The 24,645-nt window shown below is 29.6% G+C and overlaps 1 protein-coding gene across 1 annotated transcript in view; it reads right to left on the bottom strand.

Moving 5' to 3' along the window:
* Positions 1-2,028: 2,028 nt before the first annotated feature.
* LOC118196967 (cellular tumor antigen p53-like) overlaps positions 2,029-24,645 on the bottom strand; it is a 63,362-nt gene continuing 40,745 nt past the window's right edge. Inside the window, exon 10 of the mRNA XM_085816762.1 lies at positions 2,029-10,370. The gene's annotated coding sequence lies outside the window, so the exon portion shown is untranslated. The remainder of the gene's footprint in view (positions 10,371-24,645) is intronic.

The following is a 24,645-nucleotide window of genomic DNA, read 5'->3' as shown; positions in this document are numbered from 1 at the left end:
TCGCATAGGCGTAAAGAATATCAGCACAGAAGAAGGGTAAAAATAACCCTTTATTATCATTCAAACTTAAAACAGAAAAGACACATACTTTGTACTTACAATTATACCGACAACTTGTGGTAGAACTTAAGAATCGTTACACAATAAATTCAAAGATAAAGAGTACTGCTGGACTAATTTAAGTTAAGGCTAACAAGGTTGACTCTAAAACCTACCAGGAGTGATAATTATTTCAATGGCCAAAAAGACGTATCGGCAACTCCACGTAACAGGAAGACAGACTCGCAACATGCGCTGGCTAGCGAAAACACGCTCTGAATAAAATCCATGATTCACCCGTTTAAATACTCACTTCAGTTAATTTTAAATTTGCATCTTGGCCAGGAAATGCGAGGGGAAGTTGAGGAGTTCCGAAAAGATAACAAAAATTTGAATAATTGGTTAACTGAACTAAGGGAAAGCATACATAAATTTACAAAAAGTTTATATTATTCTGCAACAAAAGAGCTTTTGTTCATGAATCTATTATAATTTACACTTTAAATTTTTGTTTACATTTAGTTTTTTTTCGAAAAAAATATGAAATATACGAAAAAGCCCTCCGTCCCTGGTCAAAAACATGCGCCATTTATAATTTAGTTCTATAAATCATAAATAAAATAGCTGATGTGTAGTTTTTTATTAGAATGAAATGCATACAAAGATCGTCTAGAATAATGGAAATACCTTAAAATAGCAAGATTTGAGTGCCTAATGCTATATAAGAGCCTTTTTGGGAAAAAGGCAAGTAATTTCCGAATGGATATATCAGGTATTATAAACCCTTCTTCTATTAGAAACTGCTCCAATTCATCTACATTTATCAGCACAGACTCCAGTAGTTCAATGATATTTAAGTGTGATGATGGTGCAGTACAGGGAAGATGCATAATTTCATTTTCTTCATATTATGACAGAACAACCTGACTTCGGTGATTCTCTAAAGATGTAGTTTTTCATAGAAAACATTGTCTGTATCACTGAATGGACATGATCGCTTAAAATGGTTGTCAACGACACATATGCTTCTTAGATACATATAACTGGACCTGCAGCAAACCACAATATAACTATCCAAAGTGTAACTGAATCACAACTCATTTTACTGCAAGAAGCAGATAGTCTATATCGTAATTATATATTAGTGATCTCCTCTCATAAACTCATCCTAAAGTGTGAAATAGTTTGAAATTCTGGAAACTGCATTTGTTTCAGTTCAGCATACCACTTTTTCTGTTCCTGACATTTTGAGATAGCAGCTTTGCTGTATATATCCTGCTTATGCGATTCTGTTCTTACTATAGCTATCGAAAATGTATTTGTAGGTGTATATTAAGTTCAGCAATCTCCTGTTTTAACAGTAATTTTTCTTTTGGAAGTAACAGTCTTCTTTAAAATCCGTCTGGTTTTGTCAGTGACTTTCGTTTTCCCCCTATAATTGCTCTTCGCAGATAATGCTTCGCCTCGAATATAGCATGCTGTTATAACGTTAGACAAAATACCTTTGATATTCCCAATTATCTTACAGCTGAGGTTATAAAAGCATCAATGAGCTATCTGCTAACAATCCGACCTCTTTGGAACTCAATAAAGTCACTTATTTTCCTTCCCCACTAACAGTTCCATAAATCACAACTGAAATTTGTAATTTTACACCCCCTTAAGAATGTATGAAAAATAATAACATCAAAAAGTGATGGCTATGTTTACGGGTTACTGTAAAATTTAGTTAACAAATAAATAAATAAAATTTATTTTTTTTCAGCATAGTGCTTGCATTATATTGGACAAGATCTTTAATTTTATACTTTAATCATAACGTCAAAATTAAATGCTCAAATTTGCTTTCAGGAAAAAATTTATGCTCTTTTTAACTAATAATGTACTGCGTTTACATTTTCGTAACAAAATGTGATAAGAATTATTTGATTACATTAAACTAACATTAATACAAACATACACACGCACAAAAAAAGAAGGCAAAAAAACTTCAGCTTCAAAATTAGTTACCTTTATTCAAGTTATAGCGACAGCCTGCAAAACAGGCTAATAAATCTGTCATTAAAATATGCTCTATAATATAAGTCATAAATTATGAAAACTTATACAAAAATACAATATTTCTTCAATAAAATAAAAAGACACAAATATATTAAACATATTAAAAACATAAAATGTCAATCTTTATTACAATTTATAAAGACACTAAATAAACAACAATATTTCAGTAAATGTATTTAGATGTATAATCCTACAGTAGGTTGTCAAGCAGGAATTATTCTAAACGCAGGAAAAGTTTTAGAAGCCAATTTCTAGGAGGTATCATAGTATCAAGTTACTAACTTTTATTTTATGAAATTAATGCAATGTTAAATAAAAAGGAAGCTGCAAAAAATCCGTACAAATAGAGTAGAATCCAGATTATTCGAGCCACAATTAATGAAACTTCCATAGTCTTTGTGATGAAATTACCTTCAAATTTCATTTTTAGTATATAATTCAGAAATTCCTTTATAATCCAAAGGAAGTTAACATCATAACATATGCACTAAAAAATTAGTCCTGAAAGTAACTGTAAAATTTAAAAAAAAAAAAAAAAAAAAAAAAAAAAAAAAAAACTGATAGACCTCTATAAATTGAAATCGTTTATTTACAATTTTATTTTTCAGTTCATCCCTTACGAAAACACTTTTATAGAAGCTGGTAGACCTCTACAGAAATTCCTGGAAAATCCATAGAACTCTATCATCACCTATAAAATTTTTTAAGGGATAATATTTTAGCAATTCAAACAGATGTAATTCAAAAACGCGGTTCTGATGCTAATTCTTCTGGTTGCTTCTTGTAAAAGATCAAAAGGGTTGATAATTTTATTTATTCAATTATTTTCGAGATTATTTTCTTGATATGTGCATCATGAGGTTAGCTTTATTTATATTAGAGAGCTTACCACTATTGTTTAGCTTCAAATTCAAATTTGTTCTCTTTCATATATATACTATATTTAATAATTCAAACATTTTTTTGCGGATATTGTGACCATAAAATCCCTGGCCTATCACTTTGTATAATTCCACCTGAATTCCACTGAAACAGTGCATATGCATACTGAATATCAGAAAAAAATCTTTAACTGCATAAAATGTGATACTGAGGTGAATGTATAATATTGCAGGACAGAAGCAGTGTTATAAACTAAGAAATTTTAAGTATGTTTTGAAGAAAGTTCAAACCAATATAATGTACTCATATAATGTAAATTTTAAATAACGTTCATAAATTTCAACACTGGATACATTTTTCATGCCGCACATATATGATAAATCATATACTACAAAAATTAGTATGATAGTATTTTTATATAACATAAACTCAAGCTTAAAGAAGCTTAAGGGTGACACTGTATCATTTAAACAGTTTTACAGCATTGAATTTTAACAGAAATATTTGCAGCCTTTAATTTAACGGCGTTTTCAGTTATTCAAGGTTTCATCCGTCGCTATTAATTCGGATAATAACTCTGCAATACTCCCAGTTTTGTAAAATTCCTCTTACTTTTCCATTTTGTAATTTGCTGTTTGTCTAATTCACATTAGCTGAGTATGTGATGAAACATGCTATTATAACAGTTTAAGAAACACAACATTAAAAATAATGCTTTGTTAAAAATAATTTTTGTTCCAGAATACAAAATTTTAAACATGAAAAATTAAGAATTCCTTCCATTTTGATTTGAAACTGAATTAAATATTATTCATAAAAAATGACACCAATATTTAACACAATACAAATTCATTTTTATATCACATCATCATGCACTGTAAATAAATAGTGAGAATACTTTTAAAGCAACAAAGATATCACAAGCAAACTGTAAATGATCGCATGCAACTAAACGAAAATAAACCCCACAAGTGATACAACACATTTCTTGATAAATTATATAGAACTAGCATTTTTTATGTAGAACTTTAACTTGAACTCGATTTTGGGGAGTTTTTGAATCGGCTGTAATAGAATATTATTTTTTAAATGATTATCCTTTTAAAACAAAAAAAATGTAAATAATATTATATTAATATAAACTAAGAAAAGCTAAGTCATGTCTATGATTATTTCTACGTTATGACAGATTCACGAAAGAAGACATCAGTTTTTTTCCTAGCAGATTTTTGGAATGTAATCCAGCATCAAGAAAATCATTGAAGGGGTAAGTCTTGAAATTTATTGAGCCCTTATATTAATACATTTAACGCAAATTAGAGTATATACTATTTTATTTAAAACACACGCGATAATTTGCAACCTTCTGATATAATTGAAGCAATAGTCACATGAAATATGTACTATATTACAGTCAAAAGTCGTTAATTTGGACACCCATAATCCAGAATGATCTATAATCCGGACCTCAAAGCTAAAAACTTTCTGCGCATGCGCCGCGTTGACACATGCGCATAGGCGTTTACGCGTGCGCGTAAGACCTTTTACCACTGTGCATATGCGTGTGCGCAAGCACAGAATACGTTTTTGCGTGCACGTTTTATGTATAACGGACGGCATAATCTAAAATTATCTAATTATCTATTTCAGTTAATGTTGATGATTGCGTTGTTCCTTAATCTTCGAATTGGATCCGGATTATTATTTTTTGCAGACTGTAAGAGCAATTTTATAAAAGTAAACTTGAACTTTCGATTATGTCAAATAGAATTTCCGATTCTGGAGCTCCCAAAGGATCGTACAAAACGAAAGTATGTTTCGATGTCCATCAAACAAAAAGTGAAATTGCTGCAAAAAATGGATAAAGACATGAAGAATGTGACATGGAGGTTAGTGAAAACGAAAAAATTTCGATTGACAAGTTAGTCGGTATTCTCGACACAACAATTAACGGGACTTGAACAGCGGAACTTTGTAACTGAACAAGAAATTGTGTCTGTTTATAGAATTAAAGAGAAAGTATTATCACATAAAACGAAGCAACTTAAAACAACTTACATTGAAAGAAATGTTTAATAAAGTAAACAAATAAATATAAAGCTTTTTTTTTTTTTTTTTTTTTGTAAATTTTGATACCCTTTAGATTATAATTGTTCTTTATTTCATAAATTAAGGTTTCATATTTTTAATTTTAGAATTCCTGCATGCCATCTTTTGAGATTTAAACTGATGATCTATAATCCGGAAAAATCGATAATCCGGAATCGCCGAAGTCCCGACGAGTCCGGATTAACGACTTTTGACTGTATATGAACAAATCATGCATTCTTTTTTTAAATTACAGCTCTTGAACTGAAATATATGTCAGAGGTGTAGGCACAAAAATGTACATTTATAGCATGCTTTAAGAAACGTAAAGTTTACGAATAAATATGTCCTAGCATAGTGCATCAAAATGGAAGATTTATTGAATAACATTCGTTAATAAAAAATTTATCAATATTTGGTAAAATAAATGTTAACAATAATAAATTATAATATATAAATTTAGTATTTGTTTTACATTAAAATGTTACGAAAAATATTTATTACGGCTTAGCAGTTTCGTTAAATAGTATTGTAAAATGAGGATAGAATATTGATAGCTTAACTACTTTACAATTGTTTTTATTTTGAACTTTTAAAATGAACATTATGTAGATGGCATTGTTATTTATCAGATGTTTAGCTTGGTAAGAAGTTACATTAAAAAATATGCACAGTCAAAAGTCTTTAATCCGGACGTCCATAATCCGGAATGATCTATAATCCGGACCTCAAAGCTACAAACTTTCTGCGCATGCGTAAAAGCATAATGCGTTTACGCATGCGCATAATACGTTTACGCATGCGCGTTTAATGTATAACGGACAGTATATGCTAAGCTAAAACTATCTAATTATCTATTTCAGTTAATGTTGCAGATTGCGTTGTTCCTTAATCTTCGAATTGGATTTGGCTTATTATATTTTGCAGACTGTTAGAGCAATTTTATAAAAGTAAGCTTGAACTTTCGATTATGTCAAAAGGAATTTCCGATTCTGGAGCTGCCAAAGGATCTACAAAGCGAAAGCATGTTTCGATCTCTATCAAACAAAAAGTGGAATTTCTGCAAAAAATAGATAAAGGCATATCCTTTGTTTCTCTAACCATTCTGAAATGTTTATCAATTTCACGCCGCTCTGTGGGGGGGGGGGACGTCGTGGCGCGCAATGAACTGGAAGTTGATCTGTCAGCAATATCTTTATCTTCAGGGCAAATGTTTCTATTTTATTAGGCTTATAATTCCTTACTAAATGTAGTACTTCATCTCGATGTACTCCGTCTTTGATATGATTTAAATCAAATTCCTCGTCATTATAAATATCACGAATACACATCAAATAGTTTTCTGGTTGCAATTTTCGAATTTCGGCTATGCGTAATGTATGCTTTACGCATGCGCGCGTTCAAAGAAATGTTTAATAAACAAATAAATATTATGCTTTTTTTTGTAAGTTTTGATTCCCTTTAGATCATAATTGCTCTTTATTTCATAAATTACGATTTCATATTTTTAATTTTATAATTTCTGCATGCCATCTTACCAGATTTAAATTGATGACCTTTAATCCGGAATCGCCTGACGAGTCCGGATTAAAGACTTTTGACTGTATAATAAGCTGCATGCTGGAGTTAATACGTAGAGTTTGAAAGTGAGAATTGCATAGTAAAAATAAATAAATAATATTAATAGAAGACTTCAAAATAATTATTGGTTAACATGAATAGTGGGACCTTGGTTAAGTAACAAATATTACAGTTTTAATAAATAAAACTAAATACACTGAATAGAGACTAATTCTAAAAACTAATATTAGTTGTAGATAGGAACACAAATTCTATATAATTTAACATGGACGGGAGGTTTGTTTTGAAGTTTTCCAAGAATGCAACAATGTAAGAGGAATAAGGACAGACGAGTCAAGTACAATTTCTTTACATGCTTAAACTTTGTAAATTATTACCATTTCAATATAAAGTAACACAAATTACTTCCACATTGTTTTAATGAAAATTTAACGCACAGTATAATAAGAATAATATGAAAAAATATGCGCTACAGTAAAAAAAAAAAAAAAAAAAAAAAAAAAAAAAAAAAATATATATATATATATATATATATATATATCGATACATTATAATCATAGAATTCAAGAAAAAGTTTAACGTTTAAAAATGGCAGCATATCATAATCACAGAAACATAAAAATGCATCATTTCAATTTTGTATTGCAGCTGCAGCTGTTTTATTTCACTTTGTTTTATTATAAATAATTTTTATTCTAAAGCACACAATTTTAAATCTAGAAAAATAAAATTCCATTTCATTTCGATTAAAAATCGAATTAAATATCACACATAAAAATAAAGGGGTTTACATGACTTAATAAAAGTTTACCTCATGTGTCACATCATGCCCTTGTCAATAAATAAGAATAATATTTAAAAATCGAAAAGGATATCACAACCAAAATGTAAAGAAATCATTGAAAGTCATTGAAAGCAAATCTCACAAGAAGTACAATATATTTCTCAATAAATAATATAGTATATATATTTACACGTTTTAAATTGCAAGTAACTGAATGTAAATAAATCTCACAAGTAGTACATTACATTTCTCAATATACATTTATTACATTTTTCAATAAATAATATGGTGTCTTTACAAGAAATAAAAAATCATAATAAATAATAACATTACACACACAAAATAGAAAATAAATAAATTTACGACATTTTAAAGACAAATTAAATGTATGCACATGAATAACATTTAAGTTATCTCCAGTCATCAAGTAAATGTCAGAACAGTGTTATAAAAAAGCTTTTTGTTTAAAAAAAAATTAAAATCAAAGGGTTATCCGAGGAGAAGAAGTGTTCTCCTTGCTCAATGCGAGAAAAATATCGAGTGCATTGGTAAATAGTACAGAAATGAATTTCATGTATGTGAAAAGATAAAAGGCAAACTTAATGTTAAAATAATAATAAAAATAGTTTATAATTAATCAGTGCAATATTTGTTTAGAATTTAAATAAAATTTATTGTGCAAATTAAGTAGTTTTATCTGATATTTATTGAAACTTGCGATAATTTGTTATAACTTAACTACGCTCATTTTTTTTAAGTCAGCGTGGACTTGATGAATTCATTACTTTTATGTAGTTACCTTAGCAAGCATTTGAAATCAAGAAAAATATATACAACGTAAATTGCCTATAGCAGTTAGTATTTAGAGTTTGATTGCAGAACAATATATTAAAAAACATACAAGAAATAGTAACTAGAAAAGCTATAAAATGAACCTTACTATGCATGACTAGAAGGATAGTTTTAAGAAATAAAATTTATAGAACAGACATTCAACTTTTATTATTAAATAATTATTAAATAACAATTAGTTTTGGAAAGGGATGAAGATACTACAGAATTTTACACGGATGGAAGTTTTTCCATAAATGCAATAATAGGAAATCAATAACTTTATATTATTGCGTTCACGAATTAATGCGGTATTATTCCATGAACGCAATAAAGCAAAGACAAGTTCCTTTCCTTTCTATGTTTCTTAAGTTCGATGTCAGTTTTACCACTTAAATGTCAGATGATATAAATTAACTTTACATTCTTTGAACTAAAATTTACAAAGTAACTTAGCAAGGATAATACGAAAATAAAGAAAAGTTACGAGCTATACTGAAAATATAATTAAGGCATTATAACCTCAAAATACATAAAAAATGCATAAATTTAATTCATTTTACAACTCCAGTTATTTTGGGTCACTTTTACACTAATACTAAAACACCTTTACAAATATTCTGTTATTAAAAAAGCACTCTTATTAAAAAGCAAAGAATAAACACCGTATTGGCCTGAATGTAAGACAGCTTCACATACAAAACGATCTTACATTTTTTAATCTTCCAAACCTTATTAAAAAGCATAAGAAGTTTTTTCCTCTAAGAAGTCTGATTTTCCAGTTCCAAAATAAAAGGTGTTCGCAAATATTTTTACGGATATGAAGTTTTCTCTTACTAAGAATTTCTTCGCCTAGATATGCTTACAAAAAGTTGATTTCTTCAAATGTTTCACAAAAATTTAACTGATTAAGATGAAAAATCAATGAATATTTCAATCGACTGATTGATCTTTTGCAGTCTGAATTTTGAGCTTTCGACTATACTTCAAAGCGAATATTTTCGATTTACATGACTAAGAGATGTCACGTAGCTCCCAGTTGATATATCTGAAACATTTTAATAAGTTAATTACACAAGTTTCTTAGTAGATAAGATCAATCAATGAATGCATAAGTGTTAACATATATTGAAATATTAATATATCTGATGACTATCAAGTAATATGCTTCAAGAAATTGCTAGAATTGTGATTAGTTATATGTATTAAGAAGGCTTCTTCTGCTATAATAAAGTATTTTTACCCAAACTAAAAATTTAATGCGTTTATTATTGTATCATTATAAAAATTTTTTAAGTGTTGTCTTTTGATGCTCTAGGCTGCTTTTAATTTGTTCCTCTCCTATTGCTTTATTAATAAGTCGTCTCGCTTTAAAAATTTCTAATTCATAATCGAACGTAAACACTTTTTAACAATTGTCTAATACAATCTCTAAAATTGTCTAATACAATCTCTAAAAGGAAATATTTTTTAAAAGGAATACGTTTTCTCAAAGAAAATCGTGCCCTGTAGGAAAAGGAAAACATTCCACATATTTTGATATCTATAAACAAGAAGTACTGCGAATCCACAAACCATGACCTTCGATTTTCCTTTTTCTATGTAAATATGTTGCAGCAAACATTTCTCATTACTAAAAATGTTATTCTCATTGTCAATTTCAGCTTCAGATCACATGCTTTACAATGAAATATACAAGTTTATACCAGCTTTCAAAGGTTAAATTGAAGTCTGATATATCATATTCGATGTTAATAAAAAGATCAAAAGTATATTTTTGAACTGCGCGTAAAAGGTGACAAGACTGCGCATATAACTGTGCGGTTCACAGAATAGCTTTTGAAGATCGAAAACTTTGTCTTGCATTCAGGGCAATGCGATACATAGTATTTTGTTACAAAATATCTACCACCGAATTCATATAAATTAAAAATATAATTATAGCCTATATATGCGAATAATGAACTTTTCTGAGATTTTTCATAAATAATGAAACGCTTATGATGATGATCTTCATCCTTATGATCCTTTTCATAATTATTATCCTTCCTTATGTCATCATTATGATAAATCATCCTGATCCTTAGTTATAATTTATTCAGTCCTACATAAAGAAAAAAATATAATGTTGTTATTTCTATTAAAATAAAAATTTTAAATTATTTTGCTAGACTTGGAATATTAAAATACGGGAAACTTTTTAAATTCATATTAAGTCAAAAATAAATATGAAATTTTTTCTATATTTCCTCGATTCTAAAACATAATGGACTGGAAGATGCAACCTTTAATTTCAGTACCATCGACAGAAGTTGTTAATTCAAGGGAATGAAATAAATATTAGTACACATCTATAAGATCTACTCTTCTTGGCTATCATACAGTGTGACTAGATCTACTTGGATGTCGAACCTTGCGAATTCTCGCACAAGCGTGAAGAAGAGGGAAATTATGTAAAAGACACTTTCATTAATCATAACTCTTTAACAGAAAGGCACGGACTTACGTGTGTACAACAGTACCGACTACTTGCGATGCGAACTTAAAGATAATCTCTACATATAATAAAGAGTCTGTGTGCCTTTAGTTCGTGCTGCGCGTAAGCTAATAGACCAGTGCTACGAAATTTGGTACATACTAGGTATATCTAGACAAGAGCCAGTGCACCTCGAAGCAATTTCTTCAAAATTCGAATCAGATTTTTTTTTCTTTTTATTTTATCTTTCTTGATGAAATCGCAGCATTTTTAATAGTTTCATTCTTTTAGAAATATGGTTTTGGCAACTTCATTCAATGCTTTGTATACTGGACTGCTGACTGTTGAAAATCAGCACTGTTGCCATTTGAAAAAATGAGGGCGATAATTCTGTGCAGTTTTTAAATTTAATGTTTCTCTTGGATACTGGACGTTTGTTGAGAGAAGGCAACGGGAAGTTATTTAATTTATTTATTAGGATATTTAATATTTGTATTAAGGGATATTGCTTATTTCATTGTAATTTTTCATATTTAATATATTTTTATTGAAATTCTTATCTTTCTTTTATATATATATATATATAAAGTTGTTCTGTAGGGTAAAATTTTGTGCAGTTTTAAAATCTAATGTTTGGTGTTCCCTTTAGGCAATTTTCCGGTACGCATATTTCACAAGTGCACATCTGTGTAGCCACCGAGGGAGTGGCTTTTAGGATGGACCAATGAGCATCCAGTAATATTTCTGTCATGTCACATGACCTTTCGCCTGCTTTAAGATTTAAGCAAGATGGTTGAAAATGACTGCCACGCAATTTTCTGCACAAAATAATTAAAGCATCGTCGACTGCTTCTGAAACTCTTCATTGCGAAGTTAAATCAATTATAGGAAATTATGAAGATTTCATTACCTGGTTGAAATAAGTACAAACACATGTTGGATACTTCACAAAAATATCGATGTGAAATACTACTTAATAAGTGGTAAATAAGATGAAGAAAGAAATATGTGATAAACATCTGAGCTTAAATGCAATCTTTACATAAAACTACGCGTATCCGAAAAATATTTACACCAATTATACATGTACATAGAAGTCAGCACTTTTTATTGCAGTCTATATGAAAAAGATGTTCTATAATAATAACCGATGCAGAATTTTATTCAAAATGAACATTACTAATTTGCATTCGTATACATTTAATGTGTTACGCATTTAATAACTGCTCACTCTTAAATGTACTGTCTACACAAGAAAAACTTACCAAACAGAGTGAATTTATCGTATTCACAACAAGTATATTCAATTTATTCACATATAATTTTTAATGTTAGCAATGAATATAATCAGATCATATGTATTCTGAATCTTACACTTTAAGATCAAAAGAATGCAAGAACTGAAATAAGAAAATACTAGATTCTTTGTAACACTTTCCGTCATTCTCAGCTGAATTAAGAAAATATACACTTGAATTCTCTTAATCCACATAATATGCCGTGAACATCAATCCTAATATTAATGCGTAGTAAAAATCACGAAAGTGAAATGTCAGCGATTAATCAAACTCAGAAAAGGAAAGCACTACGAGATTTTCTACTATTACACCATATATTTATAACTTCGAAACAAATGCAAATTGAAACGTAAACAACATACGCTCACACGCACGAAGATTTAGCGTCACAAGAGCAATAGTAGCTCACTGGTTCATTTTCGAAACCCCTCCCTCAGTGGCTACGCTGATGTGCACTTGTGAAATATGCTTCCGGTACATTTAAAAGCCAGACGAAGGCTGGCCGCGTAGCTGCTAGTTTAACAATAAATTAAAGATAAGAGTAGTGCTAGATTACACTATTCAAGTTTAAACATAACAGGTTGACTCAGAAACCTACACCGGCGATATACTAATTAGATGTCCAGAATGCGTAGCCGCTACAATAGTAACTGCTGGAGGACAAAATAGCAAATGGTCGCTTCAGTAGCGAAATCACGATGTCTCTAACCTTTTCGTTTCAACCGTTTAAATACTCTCGTTCACTTACTTAATTTGCATCCTGGCGAGGAAATGCGATAGAAAATAAAAGAATTCATGAAAGGTTAAAAAATTAAAATATTTGTTAGTACCACTAAACAGAACCCTAGACATTTGGCAACATTTTTATTACAACAGAAATCGATTTACTAGCAACAACAGCAGCTGTTTATCAATAAATACGTTATTCCGCACTTCCTTATCAATCAGGACTAAAATTTGATTCATTTGAATCATCGTTATTTCTTCATCTTAATTAACATCAAAGACTACTTCGCATTCAGAGTTTGATTTTTTTTTAAGCTGCCTTTTATTTTCATTATCTCACAAACAATGTCTTTTGTGCTATCAAAAGCATTTAAATGACAGCAGTTCTGCTCTTTATGGGATTAACTTCCAAGCTATTGATGATTTTTTGTCAAATCTGATGTCGACGCTTTCCTTATGATTCCTAAAAAAATATCTACTCAAGATGGTCAATTAACAGCCAGGATTCATATATTTCTTTTCAAGTAATCCTAAAATACCCAGCTAAGAGAAATGTGTTACGAAATATGTTGTACGGCTTTGCTACCAAGAAATACCACCAAATTTATACACTTTTCGAAAAACAGGCTAATCTATCTATATATAAGCGGCTTAAGTGTTTGTCGCCAATAGTTTATTGGTTGCTTGCATAACTGCAAATTGTTTTATCCCCCGTGCAGTGCGTGACGAATCTGAGAAAGATAAGCCGGAAAAATTAAAAATACAAGAGCACGTGCATTTAACATTTAATAAATAAATTTAACATCTGTCGCCGATAGTTTATTGGTTGCTTGCGTAACTGTAAATTGTTTTATTCCCCGTGCAGTGCAGCGCGTGACGAATATTATGAGAAAGCTAAGCCGGAAAAATTAAAAATACAAGAGCACGTGCATTAACATTTAATAAATAAATTTAACGTGTATATATAATAGTATTCGGAAATATGCAACCGGCAAAACCCGGCAACGTTGAAAAAACAAATAAAATGAAATAAATAAATATCTTTATTATATGCGGCTAAAGTGTCTGTTCGTCGCCGATAGTTTATAGGTTGCTTGCGTAACTGTACTAGCCAATGGGTGAAGTTGCTACGCACAGGGTTGCCGTTTCAATTGAGACGTAGACAATTTCCTGTAAAGCTTGCCTTTGCTATGACCATCCATAAGTCTCACTGCCAAACGCTTAAGCGTGTTGGCATTTTTTTACCTGAGCCTGCATTTGAACACAGTCAACTTTATGTTGCCTGTTCAAGAGTTCGTGAAAGAACGGACGTCAAATTAAAAATAATTGATGGTCCTCTGCAAGGCGAGCTTAAAAATGATGGAGAAATCTACACAAGAAATGTGTACAAAGAGATCTTTGACATGAATTATCATTTCATTATTTAAATCACCTTTATTGATTGAGCTAGCGGTGGGCTCTTAAAAAATGTACCGCCAGTGTTTTCCTTTATTCCACTCTTCTTAAAGCAATTAAGGAACTAGAAGGGGGAAACCCCGTGGGGCAGTAAGCAAAGGGACGTCCTCGCCGCCTGCCCTGGATAATTCAGTTTAAATTAGCGGACACCTTTGCAAAATCATTTTAACTACAATTTATAATATCTAGAACAGCGGTCATTTCGTATGACCACCGGGTTTTCTAGTTTATCTATAGAAAGTCTATCTATAGAAATCTAAAAACTTAGTTCTAGAAATAAATATATCAACAGAGTTGCAGAAGAAAATTAACAAAGTATAGATAGTCAATATACATAGTCAAGAATAAATAGATTAAAAAAACCCAATTCTTCATAAACATGTTTTGGATACTAAAAGCACTTTAAAGTATTACATATTTTAATCTCACAATTGAAATAATGATGCGAAAAATTAATGTCACTAGATTTAGATAATTTAAAGACAGTAACCATATAATTTATATCTCAACTTTAGGAATGAAATAAATACCGCATAAATTCATTCAGAAACATAGATTGTCTAAAAGTAAGTTATTTCAATAATTCAGGTATTAAAGCAACATTTTTTAAAAGCTTATAAAAATATTTTATGATTATAGTTTAGTTCAATCATATACGAACTTGAAGGCAGTGTTAAAAACATTTTTAATGTAGTAAGGTACTTTTTAAATTTTTTCATTTAAAAACCGTAAATTATTAATATGTATTATTTTTCTGTATATATGAAGCTATGATTTAAGAGTCATGGTACTATGATTTGAAATATGAATAGGAAATACATGATGTAACATGAATGTATATAATTTTTATTTATTTATTTATTTTTACCCTTCCAGCTTTTATTACGCATCGGGGCGTGAATTTACTTCTTTGCCTCAAATGAAAAAATATGTAGATATTTCATAATCAAAATCATAAACTTATTCAATCAGTTTTGAACTTATTCTCGCTATTTAAAACAGAATGAGTTTAAAGATCATACATAACGCTTTTACTTTTTGTAATTATAAATATATATGTATTAACTGTACTTTGGGCGGACGATGAAAACAATTCGCGTTAGTCATGGCCGAATAAACTGCTGCGTAGATGGAAGGACATTATGACGTAATGGATGATCAGATGTAGTTTTAGAAGCACGACCAGCTTGATAGTTAGACATCATTTATTCTTGAATGACAAATTTCTTAATACATAACTGTAGCAGACTAGAAGTGCTAAACACGTCAGTAGTAACCGGAGGTAACCGTGCTACGGAAGTGACGTCACAGAAAAGGGGCGTGGTCGCCGCCATCTTGAATCCCGTGACAACCGGAAATGACGTAGATGGAAGGAATGACGTAGACGGAATGACATCCTCAAAGTTTCGTTTTGATTCTGTGGCAACGATTTTATGTCTCAAAGTTTTTATTTTTTGTGGCATCGACACTATTTTTTAGGTTTTGTGGCAACGAACTCTTGAACTACGTGTTTGGAATGACATCACTTTTAATTAATTATTTTTAATTATTTGACATGTGATTAATATTATTTTGTTATTTGATTAATTTTTAATACTATTTTGTATGTCATTAATTTTTTATTTACTCTTTTTAATAAGTATCTTAATTATTTAGTACGTCATTATTTAATTAATTACCTTTAATGATTTTTTGTGGAAATGAATATTATTTTCCCTGAATTTTAAAAGTAACTCCACCGCTGGGATTCGAACTCGCTATCTCTGGGATGGGAGTCTAGCGCTTTACCGCTCGGCTACCCTGTCCTCTTATCAGACTTGTTATTTGAAACTCTCTTTGTCCCTTTCAGTTTTTGCACCATTGATGACATAAGGCTGAAAGTCTGCGCATGCGCTTTGACATGAAAACCGCGTCACACATTTGTTTTTACACGACGGCTAGGATTTCTTTTGGCTTCTTAATCATTACTTTATTCATTGCTGTTTTAAATGTAAGATTTTCCCACGGTTTAATTTTTTTTATTATTAAGATATTTTTAATTGTTTTCAATTTTCATCTCATTCTTACTTTTTAAGTTATTAGTTAATTTATTAATTTTTATTTTATTTTTTTCCCTTTCCCAAACATAAATTTTATTTTTAACTTCAACAAAAGTGAATTTAAATTTTCTTTTTACTTTTTATCTTGCAAAGTTTATTTATTTTTTTTTATATTTAATTTTCTTTTTGGTTTTACAAAAGTAATATTTATTTTTACGAATTGAATTTTTCCTTTTCACTTTTTTATTTTGCAAAAGTTTTTTTTTTTTTTTTTTTCCAAAATTTTTTCCTTTTTGTATTTTTACTTTATTTTAATTTTTTGTTTAACTTTCTTTTTCGTTTTACAAAAGTAATATTTTTATTTACGAATTGAATTTTTCATTTTCACCTTTTTATTTTGCAAAAGTTTTTTTTTTTCCCAAAATTTATTCCTTTTCGTATTTTTACTTTACTTTATTTTAATTTTTTGTTTAAACTTTTTTTTGGTTTTACAAAAGAAATATTTATTTTTCCAAATTTAATTTTCCTTTCCGCTTTTTATTTTAAAAAAAGTTGTTACTACATTTTTAACTTAATTTTTTTTACAAAAGTAATATTTAGTTTCATAATTTTAATTTTTTTTTGAGTTTTTTGTTTACACAAATGTTTTTTTGTTACATTTTTATTTTACCCTTAACTTTTTTCCCTTGTTTTAAATACAATACGATGTTACATTTCCATTTCTCCAAAAGTAAACTTACCTACATTTCTGTGTCTTTGAAATTTTAAGCTGGAATTTACATGCATATAACTTCACTAGATAATATTTTCTGTAACATTAAGCCAATATACACAATGCTCTTTCTATATAGTTTAATTGGAATACTACATTTCTTACTTTTTTTACTACTAAGTTGGAGATACTCAGAACTTTTCCTTCTAATGCATTGTACTAACTATTAATGCCTGTATTAACTTTTTTGGCCAACTATACAAAACTTTGTTGATTCCCTTTTACACGTCTTACTTTTATTCAAAGGATTCACCAAACTATGTCTGACAAATGTAATTTTTACACTTTCCATTTACACATTTACCCTTATATTTAACTTATAAAACATATTCATGCTGTATTTCTGATTCCTTTTTCCCACAATAAATACAGACTTACACATGTTTCTTTATTGTAAGACTTACTAACTTTAAAACAAATCTTACAAGGAGCAATAAATTTTCATGGTACTCAAACTCAGCCCACTCAAACCAATGCAAGGAGCATTTCTACCCAGTTAAGTTTAGATACATACCAATAGTACTTCATTTTTTCTTATTTTACTCTACAGATATTTATACATATACTATATTCAGAACACTCCCTTTCATTCAGTAAGATTCATTTATACTACTAACACAAATTTTGCTAACTCTTTGAAATATTTTACGAAAATATCTTGTATTTTCTTGCACACATCCTACTTAAATCACCAAACATACACTGAACCTTGATTTTTCCTTCATGTGAAAACGTCACTCGGATTTTTAATATGATTCCACCATTTACCGCAGAACTTTATAAACACTACTCTATTTGAACTTATCACAGCCTAACTCTCTTAACAAGGTACAGAAGATTGAATTATATTTTAACTACAGAGAAGAATATCCACATTGTAATGAATTATTTTAAATTTGAATTATAATCACATTTTGTGAAGGAGAACTTAAAGTCTATAATACACATGGAATTAATATTCAGCCATGGAAATGAAACTTTATCGCCTTTTTCCCAATTTGGAATATAAAAATTTGTTAACTTGGAATATTTTTAACGTATTCATTGTAACTTAACTGAAAAATACTCATATTTCCCATTGTCAATAATTTATTTAGCACTGAACTCTTACAGCCTTTTGAGAACGAAATTTAATTTATCATACCTGACAAATGACTCCTACATAGTTATGATACATTACACGAAATACTGAGTAGAGTTCCAAATAATGATCTAACATAGTAATTAACATAAAAGACCTAACACAAATAATTTTAAGATAGAAATTTCAAACTAACATTGCTTACTAATGAACTTTTACAGCTTTTTTTTTTTGACTGACATTTAACTTCTCATAGATAATAAATAAAATTACACACAAATAATTATACAAAATAGGTAATAATGACAGAAAGTCCATATAATGATCTACTATAGTCACCAACTTTAAAAATTTTAACGCATTTCTAATATAAGAAAGACCACACTTTTTTGAAAAGCATTATTTTAATTAAACATTGGAGCCACGCAGTCCTGCGCACATGCATAACATCTTTATTTATCATGAGCATGACACATAATAAGTAAATAAAATTTTCACAAAGTACGAAACACATTTCTCTTTTAACTGAGCTGTACTCTTAAGAAAAATGCAGTATGGAATGCTTAGAACACTCAGGGCCACAGTTCCTCATTTCCCCACGCATTGACCAAAATATACATGTACTTTAAAATCAGTTAAACAAATTCAAATGTTAGTATTCAAAGAGGAATACTTCACAAATTATATGAAAGAAAGGTACACAATGAACTTGAGTGAAAAATACACAAAAGCATGTAAGGACCGAGAAAAAGATGTATTCGTGGAGAACTTTTTTAAGATAAACTTGCTCTATTTTTGCACATGGGTTACATTTTGCATTTCAGATTAAGGAAACATTCAAGATAATTCCTGTATAACTAGGGATTTTATTCACACTTGTTAGTACTGTAATTTATTAGAACAGTCACAGACATATAGGACAAGTATGCCATTTCCAAGGAAAACAATTTTCCCAAGCCAGACTTTAACAGTGAAATATAAAAGGAAATAAGAATATCCCATATTTCAAACAAAATTAGTATCTGAGTATGCAAAAACATGAACAAGAAACGAATATTTTTTCTGAAAATGTTCCGAATGGTTTAAGTCAGGACTAGTTTCATGAACAGAGCATGAAAAATAATGATGAATTTTTAATTTTATTTTGTCTGTAGTACATTTACTTATGCTAAAATCTTCCATTTTGGTTGACTGTACTTTACATTCAGACCTAAGTTGATAAATCAGAGTGATTTTGTGTTTTAAAGCTTCAAATTCAGAAATACTACAACTCAAAAGCAAAAAGATTAAAACGACAAGAGAATATACTGCAAGCAAGCGAACGTGATAAATGACTTTTTGGGCTGAATTTCATGAATTCATAGATGGGGTGCAAAATTTTAATGCACTGTATATGAACTATTTTTCAAATGTATTACGATCACCAACTTTACATAGACTTTAAGTAAACATTTCATGTTAATTTACCATTTTTTCCTGAGATTTATCTATGTATTTACTAAATTTTTGCATTTTGTTCATAAATATAATAACAAAAGGACATAAGAGAACATTTGTTTCTTGAAAATGTCCATAATTTTACCCAACTGTTATTTCTTTCATAGCTTTGAAGTAACCTATTAAACACATAGTTATCTTGTATTGACCAGACAGCCGTTGGTCTTGCCAATGTCTGAGGGAAGTCACAAAGCTAGAGAATTTAAGTAATATTTTACCAGTACGGAGAACTTCTTACGGCGTTTTCGATGAAAATTGAACGAATTTAGTAGTTCATTACTAACCTAGGAGCCTTTAACTATTTTTTTTATTCGAAAAAAACACACCAGAAATTATCATCAAGATTTTCCATACAGATATATTGTACTACTTTTCATGCCATTACATTTCAAATGAAATTTGATTCATTGTCAGATAGTTAAATGTTTGTTATTTTTTCGCATACGAATGCATTTTCGTGTCTCACATACGCTCATTACATATGATTTAACAAAATTACGAACAAGTTAGAAGTTAAATGAATATTTCCTGAAATACTGTACATTTCATTCCGGAAAGTTTACATGAGTACCTTCATTTCGAAACCCCTAATGTTTCTTTTCCTGAATTCAAAGTAAATTTTGAGTGTAGAATTTTCAGTTTTGACAGAAGTTATTTGTAAGTGGCTGTGATGTGTTCGTGTTTTCATAAACCGTTTTTGTGAAACACCCTATTGGTAACCTTTAGAACAGTTTAAATATTACCATTTTTTACCTTACTGCCACTGCAAATCATTGAATTTTCAAATATTTTCCTTTTTTATCGTTTACAGTGCCTCGTAAAGTCTTGAGAACAAATTTTTACTAAATACTTATATCATTCGATTTAATAATTTTGTTACACGTTTGGAAGATTTAACTTCACTATCACGCTAAACCAGAAGTTAAGAAAAGAAATGTAATTGTTATCTTAGTATTCTATGGGGATAGATTAATTTTCTCTGACATTGACGTATTCGTATGTAGATAATAGAGACTTTTAACCCAGCTCATACAGACTTGGAATATTTTCTCTAAGTCACCACGATGACAGACTTGCATTGTCATAGACGTTTTTCTCGTGAAATAGTTGGTGGTGTATTTAATTATGGCAAAGCACACGAGGGCTATCTGCCTAAGGGGAGGGATGCCTTTCGTGGAGGACTTTCTAAGGGAAACTGGCTCGTATACACGTTACACATGGGGAAAACCACGAAAACGCCCATGCAGCCAGCCCGTTCGCGGGATTCGAACCTCGGACCGAACTACCAGTGTTCAGCGACTTTACCGCTCGGCCGCTGGTGGGCCCCTTTCTCGTGAAATATATTTCTTTCTTAAAAGTTTATATACTAATTTCTTTAGAAACATGTCTAAGAAAATACCTCATCTTCATAAGAAACATCAGATTTGATTTAAATTAATAATAAAATAAGAATCATTAATTTGTAAATATATTTCTCTTTGACTCAAAAGTTTCTTTATCATATTCGAAATGAACAATTAATTGTACATAACTAATATATTGTATTGATGAACCAGAGTTATATTTTACCTTACTGCATTATATTTCAAAGTGAATGTGTTTATTGCATATTTTAATAAAATCTTAAAAGCTTAAATGAGTGTTTCATTACAAAATTTGTACTTTCTAACTTCATTCTACTGAAACGAAAACATTCATAACTTATTACGAAGAAAAAGTTTTACATATTATACTTTTTGATTAATTTTCATACCACAGTATTATCTTTGAAAATTTGTTTCCTAATCCACTGCTAATATATTACAAATTTTCGCTCTTTCAATACACTTCGTACGTGATAAAAAAACTCAGTTTAGAAACTTTTTTCCTTAACGCCTTGTATTGCATTGCTGAACCGGGGCCATGCTTTCATTTTTATTACATATCATGCGAATATTTTAAAAAAAGCATATTTTTTCCTTCTGTTAGCACAATTTTAACCAGCATTTTACTATTACAGAGACTTCTTTAGTAAAATTTCAAGGGTTAAATTGATCGTTTCATTATTAATTTTGAAGATTCTGGATATATCCTATTTAAAAGTTCATAACCGATTAGCAAAATAATTTATATATGTACTTTGTTGTCCTCTTGGTTAATTTTTAAAGAGTTTTTCAACTATAACACTTGATTTCTAGCGAAGTATCGAAATGATTATTTACTTTCCACTTTTTCCAAAGAATTTCGTAGACACATATGTCCAGTACAGAATATTTTCCTAACTTAAAAATATTATTACCAAAATAGAAAAATATGCAAAATTTTCCTAAAAATTTATATATTTGTTTTTTAAAAACATGTACACGAATATCCACATTTAATTACTTAATGTGTACTTTCCTGTATCAGAACTAAAATTTCGAACCAAAATTTTTTAAATAATGTCATATTCCATAAAATTTATGTCTTTGTGATGTCATCGTCTTTTCGCAAACGTTTTGAGAGTAGACGTTTAGACATTTCGAAACTGTTTTCTCTTTGCTATTGGAAACTATTTTATCTTTGCTGTTGGTATATGCCAATAAATTCTGGATACTTTTTTCTCTTGGTTTATCTTCAGCTTATGAGTTATTTAAATACTTAAAAATATATTTGTAGATCATTTATGTTGACACTTGTGATAGATTTTTTTTTGGACGTTTTTGGAAAATGTATTTTATTCACGTGAATGAAACTGATGTTTTCTTAAAATTTTATTATTCAGAGTGTTAGTCAATTACGATAGAATGCCGGATTTGTTCTCTTTATTCAACATTCATATGAACTTCGGTATTCCAAATCCCTCACGCAAAATGTAATTTTTCTATCAGTAATAGGAAGACGAATGGAATAAATGCAGGTTATGCAGACATAAGATAAAAAATCTGGAAGTAAAAGACATTCTCCAGATCTAAACAATTCAGTAGAATGTGCAAATATTCATCCTATTCGAAGCTTATTTTTTCAATTACATAGTATATAAAATGTAAATTTAATAAAAAGAGATATAATGAAGATCAAGTATTCTGCAAAATCTGGATGGTAATTATACAAAATTAGTTATAGAGCAGGTTTTCGTAAAAAGCGGTTCCAACGAAGGAGACATGCCAGCAGTCTCCTGAAACTCTTAAGTGGTCATTTGATCTTCGCTCTTACGTAGAATTTACAATTCTACTTAGCTTTTGTAAGAGCAAAGATCAGGTGCTCACTTAGAGCTTCAGAAGACTGCCGGCATGTCTCCTTCGTTGGAACCGCTTTTTACGAAAACCTGCTCTATAACTAATTTTGTATAATTACCATCCAGATTTTGCAGAATACTTGATCTTCATTATATCTCTTTTTATTAAATTTACATTTTATATGTACTCTCAAAACTACTCTCAAAACGTTTGCGAAAAGACGATGACATCACAAAGACATAAATTTTATGGAATAAGACATTATTTAAAAAATTTTCGTTCGAAATTTTAGTTCTGATACAGGAAAGTACACATTAAGTAATTAAATGTGGATATTCGTGTACATGTTTTTAAAAAACAAATATATAAATTTTTAGGAAAATTTTGCATATTTTTCTATTTTGGTAATAATATTTTTAAGTTAGGAAAATATTCTGTACTGAACATATGTGTCTACGAAATTCTTTGGAAAAAGTGGAAAGTAAAAAATCATTTCGATACTTCGCTAGAAATCAAGTGTTATAGTTGAAAAACGCTTTAAAAATTAACCAAGAGGACAACAAAGTACATATATAAATTATTTTGCTAATCGGTTATGAACTTTTAAATAGGATATATCCAGAATCTTCAAAATTAATAATGAAACGATCAATTTAACCCTTGAAATTTTACTAAAGAAGTCTCTGTAATAGTAAAATGCTGGTTAAAATTGTGCTAACAGAAGGAAAAAATATGCTTTTTTTAAAATATTCGCATGATATGTAATAAAAATGAAAGCATGGCCCCGGTTCAGCAATGCAATACAAGGCGTTAAGGAAAAAAGTTTCTAAACTGAGTTTTTTTATCACGTACGAAGTGTATTGAAAGAGCGAAAATTTGTAATATATTAGCAGTGGATTAGGAAACAAATTTTCAAAGATAATACTGTGGTATGAAAATTAATCAAAAAGTATAATATGTAAAACTTTTTCTTCGTAATAAGTTATGAATGTTTTCGTTTCAGTAGAATGAAGTTAGAAAGTACAAATTTTGTAATGAAACACTCATTTAAGCTTTTAAGATTTTATTAAAATATGCAATAAACACATTCACTTTGAAATATAATGCAGTAAGGTAAAATATAACTCTGGTTCATCAATACAATATATTAGTTATGTACAATTAATTGTTCATTTCGAATATGATAAAGAAACTTTTGAGTCAAAGAGAAATATATTTACAAATTAATGATTCTTATTTTATTATTAATTTAAATCAAATCTGATGTTTCTTATGAAGATGAGGTATTTTCTTAGACATGTTTCTAAAGAAATTAGTATATAAACTTTTAAGAAAGAAATATATTTCACGAGAAAGGGGCCCACCAGCGGCCGAGCGGTAAAGTCGCTGAACACTGGTAGTTCGGTCCGAGGTTCGAATCCCGCGAACGGGCTGGCTGCATGGGCGTTTTCGTGGTTTTCCCCATGTGTAACGTGTATACGAGCCAGTTTCCCTTAGAAAGTCCTCCACGAAAGGCATCCCTCCCCTTAGGCAGATAGCCCTCGTGTGCTTTGCCATAATTAAATACACCACCAACTATTTCACGAGAAAAACGTCTATGACAATGCAAGTCTGTCATCGTGGTGACTTAGAGAAAATATTCCAAGTCTGTATGAGCTGGGTTAAAAGTCTCTATTATCTACATACGAATACGTCAATGTCAGAGAAAATTAATCTATCCCCATAGAATACTAAGATAACAATTACATTTCTTTTCTTAACTTCTGGTTTAGCGTGATAGTGAAGTTAAATCTTCCAAACGTGTAACAAAATTATTAAATCGAATGATATAAGTATTT

This window comes from Stegodyphus dumicola, chromosome 5 (genome assembly GCF_044657685.1).
Source record: "Stegodyphus dumicola isolate Sdum_Otavi_A_Nest chromosome 5, ASM4465768v1".
Taxonomy (NCBI): Eukaryota; Metazoa; Arthropoda; class Arachnida; order Araneae; family Eresidae; genus Stegodyphus; species Stegodyphus dumicola.
Note: the sequence above shows the minus strand (reverse complement) of the source record. Positions and strands in the feature narration are given on the sequence as shown.